An 18,484-nucleotide genomic window follows, 5' to 3' on the forward strand; every position below is an offset into this window, starting at 1 on the left:
AAGTGAAAAGATTGGAAACTCAACACCAGCCCCTGCTCGGTCCGCTTCAATGTCAGTGGAGTGAAACGTTTCTTTCCTGGTGTGATTGTTTTCCAACTTTTTTTTTCACGTGATCTCAAACGGCCAATGTCAAAATAAACCGTTTTTGTTATTCATGCGTACTAATCACAAACCGTCTAATCCTCCTAAGAGGCTAACGGATAATCAATATTTTTTTTTTTCTAAAGGAAGACTATCTTAACGCGATTCCGGCATTAGAACATTCGTCACATCCTGCACACTAATTAGTATAATGGATTGTATTTTTAAAGTCAATAAACAAAAGAGGAAGTATAATAAAAAAACAGCGTGTATTTGTCGATCCACCATACGAAGCGTCCTATTAAGTGCCACCCTTTTGGCGTTGTGGTGTGTATGTCTGTTTTATTTTAAAATCCGAACTGACCCTACTACCCGTTACTATGTTTGGACACGGTGGCAGATCGGTTCATCGCTCAACTCAGACGCGGCTTCACCACCAAGTCGACCACACGTCTGGTGCGAACAAATCGCTCGACGGCCGATTAATCAAGGGCATGTTTTGACACGAGTCCATATTTAGTGGAAACGAAGCGAGTACTACACAGCTTGCTGAAACCGTGCCTAGAACTGCCGGTAAATATTTCACTGCCGAGCGTTACAAATTTGGTTCACCGTATTCACCGCGCTTTACCGGTACTGGTTGTCAGAGGCCTTTTTTTTGTTAGCGAAACAGATTTGTGATAATTAAGATGTTTTTGCCAAAACTGCCAAAACGTGTAACAAGGCGTGGCAAAATTTAAATGCTGTACTAATGTTTACAATCGGCAAACAATGGACGGCAGCCGTACGAACGGCAATAGGCAGACAAAACTGTCATTCTGTAGCAATTGACGCATTTATCTAGAGGAAAAAATAAAACACGCAAAGCAAGAATGAAAACAACCGACGGTTAGTTGGTGACACGGTGTCTTTTCTTGGTGGGTCTCCTCAATTGCAAAAGGTAAAAATAGCTACATACAGTTCGTTACCATCATTTGTTTTGGATGGGCATCTTGAATATGGGTTTGCAATACAATTTGGTTGCAAGTCCAATTTTTGGTAGTAACTTTGTCTTACATCATGCTTAATTCTTTAAGGGTTAGACATGCAAGTACTCGCTTTTCTAGCGCAAACAAAAAGATTCTTAAGTGTATAACAACTAAGGGTGAATAAGGCTTTTAGTTAAGGACTGATATATAGTAAATTTGTCAAACATGTCGATTGTATTTTCTGCAAGCTTAACAGCTTAGAAATATGAGGTAAGCATTTCATATCAATTCAAAAATTCTCGTCAATTTGTGAACTGATTGAATTGATTTCTCTTCAGATTTTTTTTTTTTTTTTTTTTTGCTCGGTTAGAACGGCCTGGCCGTATCAAGACTTATTTTACCACGTAGCAGGATAGTCAGTCCATGCTACGGGGGGACGGTCCGGATGGGATTTGAACCCGGTCCCTGCCGTGTGGAAGACATTTTCAAAATGTCGACAAATGTTCGATTGAATAGCTATCCAATATTTTTGGATTTTTAGAATATGTTTGATGAAAACCCAGAGGATATTACTCAAATAACTACAGCGCTCCGAAGAAAAAGATCTTTTGAATATCAACTTATCTAAGTTTTATAAAACATTTTTTCACATATTTCAATTGTGTATATTTGCTCAAGAAAGCAATCCCAATTCATTATTTGAGAAAAATTTAAATTAAAAACTTCATCAATTTTGGGCAAACATTGAGAAAACAGAATAGTTTAGAGATATTGATGTCTATTCCCTTGCATAAACTAATGATAGGTGTGGTCGTACTAAGAATTACCCATGTTGGCTTAAGTTTCGTCAGCTGAGACAGTCCTTCAATCCTTTCAAGCCACTAGTAATAAACTAAAGAATTTTGAAAATGTTAGGTACTCTCAATTAGCTAGCTACGATATCACGCGATCACTTTAATGAAGAATGTGGTATGTACAGGAAGATACTAAACACAGTATGTAGAACATTCCTCAAAACATCTCACAATTACGCCTCATTGCCGGTTTAAGTTTCATTAGGTTTTAGGCGATAGGCCATTAAACCTTTCCAAGGTGTCCCAACGCTAAGCACAGCAATGTGTGTGGTTCTGTTTTTAATGCAACCTTAGAACGGTCAACACAGGACATAGCCCGACACACTTTCAAGGTACACATCGCCGGACATCGTTTTGATGAAGATTCCCCATGACCTACAGAAGAAAAAAAACAGTTTCGCTTCAAGACCCAAACTGACCACAACAGGTGTTCGTCGTCCGCGGTGGAAAGGGATCACATATTATTTTGTTTTTGGGTACAGCTTGACCCTTCCGTTGATCCGGTAATTTATTCTGACATTCACTCCGCGCAAAGCCGAGTGTCCCCTTTCGCCGGGGTACGTAAACACAACACGCAGCACACTTCATACGGTGACAGCTCGCGGGCAGGTTGACAACGATGAGTGAGCGCAATCCACGAACTGCTGGCTGATGATGATCATGCCGTGAGGCCGTGCGTGTAAATATACCATAGCGGTTGTTCCGCTGTCGGTTATAGCAGCACCGGACCACATTCGCGATCATCACGATCATCATGCCGCCGGGGGGGATTTTCGTGATGCGAGGGGCAGCGGATTAAGAGAACGTGACTTCATCAGACATTCATGACTTTGACGAACGAAGAACGCAGCTACTGTGCGTATGCGAGTGGTGACGAAAATAATCTCTAATTATTCGTACATTTCTGCCATTGGAGGTTTTAGACGTCGGCGAGGTATGTGCAGAGCTAATTTTGCATTTAACATTGCATGATTGCCACTGCCCTCGCGGTATGGAAACCAAGGTTAATGAAACAAATTCAAGGGCTACCACGTCTTGCGGTTTTTGCCTCAGGATTTCTCGAGCGTGAACCACCAAACCGTAAGTGGAGCACCTGAGGAGATCGTTCGATATGTACGGATAGAATTACACCGAGCATCTTCAAGGTGTTGGCCTCAAAAGGTTGAATCTTTGTGTCGATTTAAGCTAGATTAGTGCATAACACGTCAATTATATTAAAAATTCTACGAGATGTAACGATATGTAAGGCACGATCTTCAAATCGTAAATACGGCGTTTCATCATCTATAAACTCATTTACACATGTAGCCCATAAACACGCGCCGGTATGTCGTATTTTAATGAAGTAGCGTAATGAAGATCGACTGCAAATAGCACGCCACTGCGAATTTAATTTAACTTCAGTATTATACGGAAACCTTCGAATAAGGTAAAGGTATAATCATATGCATACAGCACTGCGCATCGCTTATCACGATGTTCATACACAGCCACATATTAATTTATTCATTATTGAGACAATAGTCATCAATTTGAATAAATTTTGATCATATGTCTAGCGATGACGGGAATAATTGGAAAATTCCATGAGGGTTTCCATACTATAAACAGGTGACATATCTGACCAAAAAGGAAGATATATGAAGATGTATATAATGAGATATATGACATCTCAATACAAAGTGCTAAATTCAGTTAAATTAAATTTTGAACATCATTGTTAGTACTTCTCTATATTTTTCGGCATTGCAATTTAAGTTCTTGGACCTCCGTTACAACTTTTCTTGAGTATTTATTATCTGAGGATCTTTGCTAAGTTCTGATTTGAGGTCCGTTTTATGTAAATAAAAAAAAAACATTTGTAAAATTAATTACAAATATAAAGCATTTTGTATAACAAATAATTTGCAAAAGACATTGTACGTACTCATCTTCTCAGGATTTTATTTTATCCTACAGCGGTTCGTATAATTATGTTACGCACTGTATAATATCTTCAATATCTAAAATGTTCCAAAGTTTCCACTGCTTGCAAAATGCCGCCATGATCACAAAATCACGAAAGATAAAGCGATTGAGAAAGGGATTCGATCCACATTGAAAAGGATTAGAAGCGGTTCATTGAGATCCGTTTGCCGAATGCCCTTTCAAACGTTCGTCGCAAAAGCCCCCGCATTGTACGCGAATGATTAGAGATTGCCGTCAGTCTCTCGGACCGTGCATATCGGTTGGTGTTGATCTACTTTCCATTTTTTTTGTTGCTTGCTTCATTGTAATGAGCTTACGCTTTTGGCTGCCGTGGACGGCGTTGTGGACGCAAGCAAACCACCACCACTGTCGCTGACGGAAATTATGTCCTTTTTAGGAACCGCTGTCCGCGCTCAAAAAAGGTCCCTAGCTTAGGAGAATAGTAGCAGGAGAGCGGACTTAGCCGCTCTCAACGTAAAGATAAGCTAGGAGACTAAGCTTACCTCTCTCGCATCGCTTCACCGTGAAGCGATGAGTGAGAGGGAAGTTAAGCGTCTCTGTCTGTCTCGCTTGCTCCTGCAGGCGCAGACAGATAATGCAAGGACAATGCGGGGATCGGCGCGAAAAATCCTCCCCAAAATTATTAAATTTATTAGGCAAATAGGGAAATAATTGAGGAAATAGCTACAGGAAATTAGAGGAAATTACAGGAATTACAGGAAATTAGGAAATTGTTACAGGAATTAATAATATAAATAAGAAGTAGGGCGAAAGGATAAAGGGTGAATAAAGGGTTGAGAAACGCGAGGAAAACACGGTTATGCGTCGCCGTCAAGGAAATGTATCGATTATGTATCGCTAAGGCAGCATGTACGATAAAAGGGGGCTACGGGGAGGTAGCCCTAAATAAATAAGCTTTCTCACAACCGGAACAAAAAGCCTTTTTATTTCGGTTGGCCGCGGATAAATTAGTTTAGTTTCTACCTTCTCTCACCCTCGGTCGGAGTTTGATACTCCGGTCCGAGAGCTCAACACGGGTTTATCGCCCTGCTGTGCTGGGAACATTGGTGGCTCCAGAGAGGAAGGTAGTACTTGCTAACGTTCCAAGGCACGAGAAAGTTTCCCGCCACGAGGTAACCGGAGGACCCCATTCCCGGTCGAAGGAAGGAAGACGCCAAGCGCCGAAGAGAACCGGAGGACTCCATTCCCGGTTGGACGGAGGACGAGAGAGGGCCACCCGCCTCTAGCAGACCGGAGGACCGCATTCCCGGCTGAAGGAAGGACGAGAGTAGGCCACCCGCCTCGAGCAGACCGGAGGACGTTCATTCCCGGTCGAAGGAAGGAAGGAAGACGCTAAGTGGTGAAGAGAACCGGAGGACCCCATTCCCGGTTGGAAGGAGGACGAGAGAGGGCCACCCGCCTCTAGCAGACCGGAGGACCGCATTCCCGGCTGAAGGAAGGACGAGAGTAGGCCACCCGCCTCGAGCAGACCGGAGGACGTTCATTCCCGGTCGAAGGAAGGAAGGAGAGGGGCAACCGCCCTGTGGAAACCGGAGGACGTTATTCCCGGTCAGCGAAAGGAAGGAGAGGGGCAACCGCCCTGTGGAAACCGGAGGACGTTATTCCCGGTCAGCGAAAGGAAGGAGAGGGGCAACCGCCCTGTGGAAACCGGAGGACGTTATTCCCGGTCAGCGAAAGGAAGGAGAGGGGCAACCGCCCTGTGGAAACCGGAGGACGTTATTCCCGGTCAGCGAAAGGAAGGAGAGGGGCAACCGCCCTGTGGAAACCGGAGGACGTTATTCCCGGTCAGCGAAAGGAAGGAGAGGGGCAACCGCCCTGTGGAAACCGGAGGACGTTATTCCCGGTCAGCGAAAGGAAGGAGAGGGGCAACCGCCCTGTGGAAACCGGAGGACGTTATTCCCGGTCAGCGAAAGGAAGGAGAGGGGCAACCGCTCTGTGGAAACCGGAGGACGTTATTCCCGGTCAGCGAAAGGAAGGAGAGGGGCAACCGCCCTGTGGAAACCGGAGGACGTTATTCCCGGTCAGCGAAAGGAAGGAGAGGGGCAACCGCCCTGTGGAAACCGGAGGACGTTATTCCCGGTCAGCGAAAGGAAGGAGAGGGGCAACCGCCCTGTGGAAACCGGAGGACGTTATTCCCGGTCAGCGAAAGGAAGGAGAGGGGCAACCGCCCTGTGGAAACCGGAGGACGTTATTCCCGGTCAGCGAAAGGAAGGAGAGGGGCAACCGCTCTGTGGAAACCGGAGGACGTTATTCCCGGTCAGCGAAAGGAAGGAGAGGGGCAACCGCCCTGTGGAAACCGGAGGACGTTATTCCCGGTCAGCGAAGGGAAGGAGAGGGGCCACCGCCCTGTGAAGACCGGAGGACGCTCATTCCCGGTCGGAAGGTATAGTGATAGTGAAGTGCAACGGTTCCAGCGGCAGCAGCAACAGTGGTGCCTAAAACGGCTTAAAAAAAAAAAAAAAAAATAGTGCGACGGTTCCAGCGGCAGCAGCAACAGTGGTGCCTAAAACGGCTTAAAAAAAAAAAAAAAAAAAAAATAGTGCGACGGTTCCAGCGGCAGCAGTAACAGTGGTTAAGCTTAAACCGGCTTAAAAGAGTGCATCAGCAGCGACGGCAGCAGCAGCAGCAGCAACCGGAGCGGTAGCAGCGGCAGCAGCAACAACAGCAGCGGTGGCAGCAGCAGCAGCAACCGGAGCGGTAGCAGCGGCAGCAGCAGCATCAGCAGCCGAAGCAGTAGCAGCAACTGCAGTAGTAGCAGCACAACAAGAAGCGACGAACCCGCAAACAAACCGTGAGTAAAATGGCAAACACTAAAGAGAAAATTACCAAATTTGAGGAGGAAGTAGGGAGTGATGTGTGCGAAATGAGAAAAGAAATAGAGAGGTTGAAAAGGGAATATAAGGACTTATCCGAAAAACATGAAGAAACGAAACGCGAATCGCAAGAAAAACAGACCAAATTAGTCACACAATTAGCGGAAAAAGAGGCAGAAACTAAGAAATTGCGCAAGGAAAAGGGACAGAAACGTGAATTGCAAGATGGAAGTGCTACAGTCGCAAGCGCATCGACAAGCAACTCAAGCCCTGCTTCCGAATTGCTCATAAAGGGATTGGTCGATGCTTTAAACGAGCGGTCTAAAAGAGATTCCTTAATGGAGCTTCCTGAATTTAATGGTGATTTTAAAAAGTGGAACCATTTCAAATCAGTGTTTTATAAAACAAGTGAAGAGGCTAAATTTTCAGATTTGGAAAATCTAAATCGTCTGCAAAAGGCTCTGAAGGGAGATGCCCTGGAATGCGTGAGTGGTTTGATGCTCGATGCGCAAAATATCGAAGGAATTTTACAGCGATTAGAGAAGGAATTTGGTACGCCTGATTTGATATACAGTGCGTTATTAAAAGAATTGCTAGCAGTAGAGAACCCAACGATGCAGAAGCCGAAAAGTTTTATAACGTTTATGCATGCGTTAAACAACCTGGTCATAAACATGAACACTATAGGAGAGCCAGAATATTTAAACGACCAACGTCTTTTAAAGGACTTGGAAAATAAGATTCCCACTAATTTAAAACACAAGTGGTACAATCATATCTTGGCAGACAACGAGAATTATGGTAGAAGCAAGCTTAGGACTCTCGAGGATTTTGCTAAGTGGCTTAAGCCCACCGAAAATTTAGCTATTATGCTAACAGCGGATGTTGCTAATGATGTTGTGAATTCACAATCGCATCAGCACAACCAACAGTTAGGTCATAGGAATTTTCGTGCTCAACCACGACAACAGTTCCAAGTGAATATCCAATCGCAACCAAGGCGTAGAATGGGTTGCTTGATTTGTGGCCAAAATCATAGGACGACAGAATGTTTTCAATTTCAAAACATGTCGGTCGAACGAAGATGGGAAACGGTTAGGCGGTTGCGCATTTGCACAAACTGTTGCAACCAGTCGAATCACGACGCCCAAAATTGTTTTCTGCCACCACAATGTCGGCAATACGGATGTAGAGCGAGACATCATACCCTATTACATAGAGCAACTCCTACTGGCTTAAGACAGGTTGAGAATGTTAATACTCACCACGATTCTGATTTGCCTGAGTTAAATTTTCAAATCATCCCAGTAACGCTTCGTCATAATAATAGGGAGGTCGATACATTCGCGTTCATGGATACGGGTTCATCTGCGAGCTTAATACATCGTGAGCTCAAAGAAGAGTTGCAGGTAAATGGATCTCCACGACCATTTTCGCTAGCTTGGACTAACGGATCAATACAAGATGAGCCGGAAAGTGAAACCATCTCGATCCTAGTTAAGGATCAGGATGGGAAATTTATAAACCTTAATGGATTAAGGACAGTAGAATCCATGGTGCTGCCAAAACAAACGGTTGACGGAAAGGAATTAAGAAGAAAATATCGCCATTTGAGAGGCATCAATTTACAAAGCTATCGTGATGGAGCTCCGAAGCTAATTATCGGATTGCCACATGCGCATCTAATGTGCGCATTGCAAACCAGAACTGGGCGAGCAGGCGCACCGATAGCAATTCAAACCCACTTGGGATGGGTATTGTTAGGAACAAATGATCTTAATAGCAAACAAGCAAAACTCTTTTCTCTAATCGAAGCAAAAAATGCTAACAAGGACATAGCGAATATGATGAGAAATTACTTTTCAACGGAAGATTTTGGTGTCAAATTGGGTTGTAAGATACCGCAGCCCAAGGACGAAGAAAGGGCGAAACAAATAATGGAGAAAACGTTGAAGAAAACTGGAACCGGTTACGAGATAGGGCTCCTGTGGAAAACGGAAGACGTCAGTCTACCCGAAAGCTATGGCCAAGCTTTAAGGCGACTCCAAAGCCTAGAAAGAAAATTGGCACGAGATGAAATGCTAAAAAAATGGTACCATGAGGAGATAGACGCATACTGCAAAAAGGGTTACGCGCGTCCAATAGGTCAGAGTGAGGTAAATAGCGATGAGTTTAATCCCAAGATCAATTATATACCACACTTTGCTGTAGTAAACTACAACAAACCCGTGCCTAAACCGAGGTTGGTTTTCGATGCAGCCGCAAAAAATAATGGAATATCCTTAAACTCGCAATTATTGTCAGGGCCAGATGCAGTCGCATCTCTATTCGGCATTCTAATACGATTCAGAGAGGGACGCATTGGTATATCAGGTGACATCAAGGAGATGTTTCACCAAGTGAAAATCCGGCAAGATGATCGCTGCGCGCAACGTTTTTTGTACAGACGCGAGCCGTTCATGAAACCGGAAATTTATGAAATGCGGGTTATGACCTTTGGAGCGACCTGTTCCCCAGCATGCGCCCAATACGTCAAAAATGAAAATGCATCGCTCTTTCAAAATCAGTACCCTTCAGCGGTAGTCGCAATCATTCACAATCACTACGTGGATGACTATTTAGACAGTTTCGATAATGAGGATTCCGCGGTAAAAAGAACCCGACAGGTAATCGAAATCCACGATAAAGCTAATTTTTTCATTAGAAACTTCATATCGAATTCAAATGAAGTGTTGAAAAGTCTGCCACCGGGAAGAGTGAGCGAGAACACATTGATCAAAATAGGCGAGAAAGATGAAAATTTCGACAAAATACTTGGCCAATGGTGGGATAGGGAAGAAGATGCATTAAAATACGTGCCAAAAGGATTATATGAATTAGGAGGAGAAGTTACAAAAAGAATGTTGCTTTCTAACATAATGAAAATTTATGATCCCCTAGGACTTATTGCGAATTACATAATAGAGTCGAAGATTTTGATGCAGGATATTTGGAAGCAAGGGCTCGATTGGGATGCCAAACTACCCATAAATTTAGCAGACCGATGGCAGGAGTGGGTAGAAAGGATGAAGGGTATAGAGAACATAAAAATTCCGCGTTGCTATTCAGTAGCGGAAGATGTTGCAAAAAGAGAATTTCACGTTTTCGTAGACGCGTCAGAAAAGGCGTTCGCGGCGGTTGTCTACATGCGCACTATTCATCAACAAGGAATCGATATCTGCATTGTGGCAGCAAAATCACGCGTTGCTCCTACTAAACCGCTATCCATACCGCGTTTAGAGTTGCAAGCAGCTGTGTTAGGAGCCAGATTAGCTGAAACGCTTAGAAGAGAAATGAGGATCGACATAAACGAGACGTGTTATTGGACCGACTCGAAAACAGTTTTAGCATGGATCAGTTCAGAGCCAAGAAACTACAAACAGTTTGTTGCGTTAAGAGTAGGAGAAATTCTCAATCGATCTGGTGTAAATCAATGGCATTGGATAGGAACGAAAGATAACCCAGCCGATGAGGCAACAAAGGTAATAAAGGGACCCTCAATTTGGTTCGAAGGACCTTCATTTTTAAAGGCGTCTTATATTCAATATGATGGATTTGAACCGACGACGCTTGAAGAAATTCGACCGGTGCACACTATTAATGCAGTGAACCGACTAGATTGGGAAGTAATCAATGTAAAATGGTCTTCAAATTGGTTGAAACTTAGGCGCGCGATAGCTATTTGCCTAAAATATCTTGAATGGTTGAAAGCAAAGGTTAATAACAACTCATTCTCACCAATCATTAGTAAGGGAAATTTAGATAAAGCAGAGCATCTTTTGTTTAAAAAAGCACAGTGGGAGGGGTTCAGTGACGAAATGGCAGCCTTAGCTGCAGGACATCCAATAAGCAACAGGAGCGACATAAAAAACCTCTGCCCGGTCCTGGACGAAAATAACGTAATGAGAGCCGAAAGCCGATTAACCAGAGCGCAATTTTTGGGGGAAGATACTAAAAGACCGATCATACTCCCAAAGCATAACTATATCACTACACTAATAATACGTTACTATCACGAAAAATACTTACACAGAAAGACAGAGACGGTTATAGCTGCAATCAGACAGCGCTTCTGGGTAGTTGATTTAAGAGCAACGCTCAAAAGAGTCGTGACATATTGTCAAAAATGCAAGAACGATAGAGCCAAACCACAACCGCCAATGATGGCACCTTTGCCTGCATGTAGAACGACACCATTCGTTAAACCGTTTACGCATACGGGTGCCGATTATTTTGGCCCGCTTACTGTTTACATTGGAAGGCGATCCGAAAAAAGATGGTGCGCTCTATTTACCTGCCTCTCTACTAGAGCAGTGCACTTGGAGTTGGCAAGCGATCTTAGCGCGAATTCTTTCCTTGTATGTCTGAGGGCAATGCAACACAGACGCGGAAAGATCGCTCATCTATATTGTGACAATGGCACGAATTTCGTAGGTGCGTGCCGCGAAATAACAAAGTTGCAAGAAAAATGCGCTACGGAGGGAATATATTTTCATTTCAACCCACCGGCGGCGCCACACTTTGGAGGGTCGTGGGAGAGAATGGTACAAGAGGTAAAAAGCCTTCTCTCACTATGCAACGAACCCTATCAAGAAGCAGTACTTAGAAGCGCGCTAACTGAGATTGAATTCATGATCAATAATAGGCCTCTTACGCATATTCCTTTGGACCACGAAGACGATGAGCCTCTCACACCAAACCACTTTCTAATAGGCTGTTCTGGAGAAGCAGAACCAACTCAGTGTGAGATTTCGGAAGCTGAAGCTTTAAAGACACATTGGAAGAAATCCCAATGGGTTGCACAAAAATACTGGTCTAGGTGGATAAAAGAATTTCTACCTCGATTGGTAACGCGAGAGAAATGGTTAAAACCAGTGAAAGAATTGCGCATAGGCGACATAGTAGCATTTCCAGATGAGCAGACTCGCGGAAGGTGGCGTAAGGGGATAATTACGCAAGTGCAAGAAGGAAAGGATAAACAGGTTCGATCCGTAACGATAAGAGTAGGAAGTTTATTTATTAGAAGACCAGCGGTAAAGGTCGCACGGTTGGAGGTTCGCGCCGAAGAAGAAATAGGTAGGACATAATTCCGTCAGCTTATTATTGTTTGTAACACCTCTACGAGGAATTACGGGGGAGAGGATGTCGCTGACGGAAATTATGTCCTTTTTAGGAACCGCTGTCCGCGCTCAAAAAAGGTCCCTAGCTTAGGAGAATAGTAGCAGGAGAGCGGACTTAGCCGCTCTCAACGTAAAGATAAGCTAGGAGACTAAGCTTACCTCTCTCGCATCGCTTCACCGTGAAGCGATGAGTGAGAGGGAAGTTAAGCGTCTCTGTCTGTCTCGCTTGCTCCTGCAGGCGCAGACAGATAATGCAAGGACAATGCGGGGATCGGCGCGAAAAATCCTCCCCAAAATTATTAAATTTATTAGGCAAATAGGGAAATAATTGAGGAAATAGCTACAGGAAATTAGAGGAAATTACAGGAATTACAGGAAATTAGGAAATTGTTACAGGAATTAATAATATAAATAAGAAGTAGGGCGAAAGGATAAAGGGTGAATAAAGGGTTGAGAAACGCGAGGAAAACACGGTTATGCGTCGCCGTCAAGGAAATGTATCGATTATGTATCGCTAAGGCAGCATGTACGATAAAAGGGGGCTACGGGGAGGTAGCCCTAAATAAATAAGCTTTCTCACAACCGGAACAAAAAGCCTTTTTATTTCGGTTGGCCGCGGATAAATTAGTTTAGTTTCTACCTTCTCTCACCCTCGGTCGGAGTTTGATACTCCGGTCCGAGAGCTCAACACGGGTTTATCGCCCTGCTGTGCTGGGAACAACCACAGCCGGTAGTTTCAATAGACCACCGACTCACGGAGCTTCTAACAGTGGTCGGGTTCTAGCGCTGAGAACGCAAACGATGTTGTGCAAACGCCGTCACTCGGTTGCGATTGCGGTCAACCGTGTGCCGTGCAATCGAGCCGGTTAAATTACTCAACCCCAACCAACGGGGGAGAAGTTGGTTTTGGTGTGTCTAGCTGGTTGAAGCGTGTGTGTTTGCAAGAGTTTCGTTTTCTTTTTGCTCAAAGGCATAGCAAGAAATCTGGCCCCGTGCTGGAGAACCGGTGTTTGAAAGGTACAGGGAAACAGCCAAACGAACGTGCCTGTATCCGTCCGCTAGTGCGCACAAGTTCGCTGTGGTCCGAGCTGTTGCCTTCAGTGTAAAGTACGCTTGCGGACTAGCAAAACCGACCCGCTGTGTGGTAGCCACTTCACCAATATGGCAATCGCAGTATATCCGATCCACGGGGTTGCGTTTGGTGGAGAGTAAAAAAAGAAGCATAAAGAATAGCAGACCCATTACCGTTTGAGAGACCTTTTACAAAGCGGGTGCGCGCACATGCAGGCGCGATAGAGCGAGAGATGGTTCGCGCACGTACCGCACTAGTGTGCCACCGTACCGATGACTCGCGATCGTCATACACCCCACGTGCACCGGGCAAACATTAGGCAAGGCTACCATTGTTGGAGGGGAAAATAGGCACTGCAACGCTATCTTCGCCGGAACTTCCATTCGAGTACTGCACGGTAGTAGCTGCACTGTTTGCATTGTGTAGATTGCGCGAGCTGAGGTTTTGAGTCTTTGCCCATATCTAGCCATAACTTCATCACCTTACGCCATGCACCGTCTACCGTAGGTGTAGGTGTTTCGTCCGCAGACTCCCCCGGACCGTTGGTGGGGAGGCCCTATATTACAAAAGCGTACTGATCATCTCAAGGTCGGGACGAAGATTGAGAAAAAATGAGTCACTGCGTGATGGTCTTTCCCACCACCGTAACTGATGATGCACACGAAAAAAAGCAGCTGGCAATTTGTAATAGTCATACCTAATAACTCTTGTCCTCTTTATGGGTGAAGACCCCTTGCGGCAGTACCCGTGTCTCAGGGGATATACCGCGGCGTACGGATGACACATCAGCATCCTAACAGCATCCGTAACCAATCGCCCGACGGATGACCAACGATGACGATATGTCTCTTCTCCGGCAGTAGGTAGGTTTGGTTTCGTTTTTCGCCAAATTTGTACAAACCAATCAACAGACACAACCAGGTCACGCACTGTCGACACGGCAACAGTGGTACCTCTTTCGTCGTCTGTATTTGTGGCAGCATAATCGTGCACCCGGAACGTGCGAGACGTTTAGAAACACGAAGGTTAAGAATGGGTCCAGAAGAAAATGGAAGCATTCCATTTTCGGAACCCCTTCTTGTGGACGTCCTCGAAAGAGGACGATGAAGAAATGGCGCTTAAAATTCGAACCATTCGTGTACCTGTGTGTATGCGTTTTGCTGCATTCCATTAATGGAAGGCATCGATTTTTGCACATATTTATGAGCGTGTGTCTGTGCATTGAGAGAAACTCAGGACAAAGTGAGACACATTCGCATTCGTCTTTAGCCTCCATCCGAAAGGGTGCGTCCGGTTTTACTTGGTTACTCCGCGAAAGCTAACATTCATCTGCTTTGATTTTTGTTGTTTTCCGCGATCTTCAGGCTTTTCTCCCTGTTTATAATTTATCGTTTTTTTTCGATCATTTTCTCCAAACCGATGTGTGCTGTTAAACAAAACTCCCAATGATTCAGTGCTATTGTTCGACTCTCGATCGGCATCATTCTTGCTCGAAACCCATGTAGCATCATTGGATCGTTTGGATCCCCGGTGCTGCGTTAACCGGCACCGGGTGCGGTAATAAAACACGCGAAATATAAACACCGCAGCACGTAGAATACTTGCAGCGAAGAGGCGAAAGCAAAACTGACTGACCTAATGGAAGCCCGGGCCCGGGTAAAAGGGATTAATGGTAACCACGTCGGCTCTGTTGCTTCTCGACAACCACCGGTTTGCACGCCACCAGCCAGGCATAGTTTTGGCTGCGTATGTGACTGTGTGCGTTGTGTTGATGCTCTTTCATGCGAGCTTTTCTTCGGCCGGATGATGTTTTCTCTCCTTCCGCGCGGATCGTGCTATCGTTCGCAGCGCCCCAATCGCTGGGGGCACCAACGCTGGTTTCTTCTTGATGGCCGGACATTTTTCTCCTATCGACAGTGGTTGCCGTCATGAACCGGTGACCACGGTGCGGCGTTGGAAGTTTTTGCTTCACCGAGCACATATGACGCCGCCTGTACGGTGGGATTGGCGATGGATTTGTAATGGTAAAAATTTCCAGTTTATTTTGGGAGTTTGTTACATTCAGTACAATAAATCTACAAAAGAAGATAAGATTAGTACTACAGTATCCAACAATCGTACTGGATTTCACCCATAAACCACCAAACCAAAGATGGTTCATAAAGATAATAGAGTTTGATGCCATTGCGCTCCACAACGCAACCGCAAGATCCTATCCTGCTTCTCAATCCGGACGAAAGGGCTGATTTTTGTGTGGTCTTAAAGACGTACTTTCTTGCCTTCCGTTCGTGGTTGGGCTGATAAGGGCAGCGATTAAAAGCTGCACCCCGTTTTTGCTTCTATTAGATTATTCTGATTCCGTACGGGGTGGAAAAGTGTACGAAAGGATGCGCACGGAAGTCTGTGTGTCCCCCCGCCACAGGGGTGGTGGTGTGTTCGTGCCTCTAATTTAATTACACTCTCTTTCCAGCCGCAAATGAAGGGTCCTTCACTTTCCTTTTTTTTACCCATTTCGCTACCCATTCGGTCATCGATTTGTTTGCCACTAGGCAGTTCAATGAACAGAGGACGTCCGTGCGAGCGCCTAACTGTTTCCCCAGTTTTGGGGGCGACCGTTTTCCCCATGTTTTGCTGTCTCCTAATCGAATCAGCTTCATAGTGATTGTACAGGTTCGCTTCCTTAAGCAAACCCGCACCGGCGGATGGTTGTGTATCAACCTGAGGAGTTTTTCTCTCGCGTAACACCATTTAAATAAAAACACAACCACGTTTGTATGCGCATGACCATCGGAATGGGGTGGCGAGTTCAGATGTCATATTTTGACCGACCGTGCAAAAAGCCCATCGTGCCGCATGTTGTGTGCGCACGGGGAAGGGCCAGTATATCTGATTCATTAGTAAAAAAAACTCCCCCCCCCCCAGACGGCCCGCGCGGACTGTGGTGTCCCTCGTCTGAACCAAAAACGCCTTTCTCGGTTCGCGTTTGAAGGTGAAGGCGCGTAACGACTAAATCGCCCAGACCCAGACCGCATGGGTGAATGGGATTTGTTTAGAGCTGGTAGCCTTTCCCAGTGCGTGCCGTTTCTATCCCCATCTAGCGTTGCGATTTTTGTTTGTTGGCCGCTTGTATTTGAGCTTTATTTTTACGTTACCTTCTTGCCTTCGTTTTGCTAGCAAAAAAAGGTTCGTATGTGAAGGGATGGTTTTGTGTCGCTCGTTTCGCGGTCGGCTGGACCTTCAACGTGTTCACTGTAGTCGAGAACTCATCAAATGGGAACTAAAAGGCGACCGTACGAGGTACTTTTCAATTGTTGATCTATTTATTTGATGATTCTTCTTAATGGATATGGTTGTCTACGGATACAAGAAGATACAAAGCATTTTAAGGAAGATATCTCACCTTTTAGAAGACGGATACGGGTTCCTTTTTCACAGGTAATATTGTCGTGATTGTCTTCCAATGTGGGAAAACAGGATAACGGGGATGCCTTCGGGACCAGCTTTCACAAACGTCGAAATCAGTTCCAACAAAACGGTGCGAATCGTTCACCTTTCGAACGTTGGGCTTTTCCGTTTCGTTCGATTCTGCTACTACAGAAGGGAAAATCAGATGAGACTAGTAAACACAACAATTCCTTTCCACTGCCTTTCTTGCCCACAGCTGCTGCTGCCGCTTCTCTCCAAGTGACTGTTTTTCCTTTCCGTAAACGCTGTCCCGCTCTTTTGCTTCCAAAAATTCGTATCGCGGCCTCTTTCTCTCCTTTTACTCCGTTTGCTGTGCAAAGCGAAGTAGGCAGCGCCTCTGCTATATCATCGGAAAAGGACTTTTCCCGTAGAATTGTTGCGCGCGCACATCACGCACACACACACACACAAGGATACACGGTACGGGTTTTGTGTTTTCACAACTTGCTTTTCCCTGCCACGCGGAGGGAGGCTTTAAAGGAAGATGAAAAACAAATTACGTGTGCGGGTTTAACATTCGAACCCACGACCTACTGTAGGACGGTGTTTACACAAGTGCACGCACGCACGGATGACGGACACAGTTACGCACATTACCCGCCCACATGTACGCACTCTCTACCACACGTCCCACGACGACGAACCTTCGCAGGCCATGGCCGACGACTGACATCTCACCAATCACCGATTCTCACTACGGAACGAATTTTGTGCCCCGCTGTTCCCCGCGTTATCGTTGATATCCAACCACTTCCCTTTGCAGTAAAAAGGATCTCGTTTTTCCGTTTTCCCGCTGCTCGATATTGGTTATTTATCTGCTCGAAAATTCGATTCCGCACGAGAATCGACCGAGAGAGGCAAACCACTTTTTGACACACTTTTCGCTAGTTGTTTCGTTTCATCTGCGTTCTTGCTTCCTTTTTGCTGCGAAGCTTCTTTGAATGTTGACCGAATGGGCGTGCATCTTTTTCTCATCCGCCGTTCGAGCAGGGAATGCACTTTTTTTTATCAATCCTAACCCACGACACACGGTTGCTCCCGCAGCTGAAGGCGTTGTCGAAGGTCTTCCAGTGTGCAGCAACAAACGGCAACAACCATCGACAACAGACAAGGCAAACACCCCTTCCCTCCTCACACACGGAGATTATGACCGACGGACGGACCAAACGATGGGACACACGCGTCGCTGGGACGGTACACAGCACCAGCCAGTCTGTTCAACGCACCCGTTCTGCTGGCTGCACCCACCGATAGGACAGCCGAGTTGCACTTGCATTATGCACTTCACCGTACAGCGGTCGATTGATTTTCTTACCGAAACGCCAGCAGCTGCCTGCTCTTGCGGAGTTGCTACGAATGTCAAACACACACATACACACAGAGAGCGAGTGAAAACTGAAACAGCAGCTGACTGCTGGCTGGTCACAAATGGTACGGGTGTTTCACACGTTTCACTACCAGCGGGGTCCGCTACGGTTGCCCTTTTTCCATCGTCAGCAAACGCGGATCAAATAATCCCCGACGACGACGACACGCACCGATATCTATTTTTTCGATTTTTTTTCGTGATTTCTTTCGTGATGTTTTCGATTGACGGCTGACGCACGGCCAGTTGTGTGGCGAAAACGGGTTTGACAATGTGCTGTGGTTTGACAGTTCAGATTTTGACGTAGCGGGCACATGACAGAACGTGCATTATTCTTGCAGCGCGTAATGTGCTGATATTCGATGTAAATTGATGAATTTACTTCTTTTTAACCATTTTTGTGAGCTTCTACTCATTTTTTAAACGTTAATAAATACAATTATAATCACTTCCATAGTGATAAATGTGCTGGTATGTCAAAAATATAGAAAAACATGGCGAACGAAACTTCTTTCTCAGTTATTTGCTGATTCCCGCACAGAAGTGCAACTGGTTTGCACTACAGGTGAATACAAGGACAAAGTAAACGATTTTTTTGCGAAATAAAAGATAGCAAGAGGTTACAATTTTTACAACTCGTTCAGCATTACAATAAAACTGGAAAGCAGTATAATAAAGTTTTAATTTTATGCATTTGTTTGCGTGTTTCAAACATTA

General features: G+C 45.2%; 1 protein-coding gene across 1 annotated transcript in view; it reads right to left on the reverse strand.

The window, feature by feature from the left end:
- LOC125768034 (microtubule-associated serine/threonine-protein kinase 2) overlaps positions 1 to 18,026 on the reverse strand; it is a 35,860-nt gene extending 17,834 nt beyond the window's left edge. Inside the window, exons 1-2 of the mRNA XM_049435153.1 lie at positions 17,717 to 18,026; positions 16,337 to 16,527 (exon numbers count right to left, since the gene is read on the reverse strand). The gene's annotated coding sequence lies outside the window, so the exon portion shown is untranslated. The remainder of the gene's footprint in view (positions 1 to 16,336; positions 16,528 to 17,716) is intronic.
- Positions 18,027 to 18,484: the final 458 nt, after the last annotated feature.

Source organism: Anopheles funestus, chromosome 3RL (assembly GCF_943734845.2).
Source record: "Anopheles funestus chromosome 3RL, idAnoFuneDA-416_04, whole genome shotgun sequence".
In the NCBI taxonomy this organism is placed as follows: domain Eukaryota; kingdom Metazoa; phylum Arthropoda; class Insecta; order Diptera; family Culicidae; genus Anopheles; species Anopheles funestus.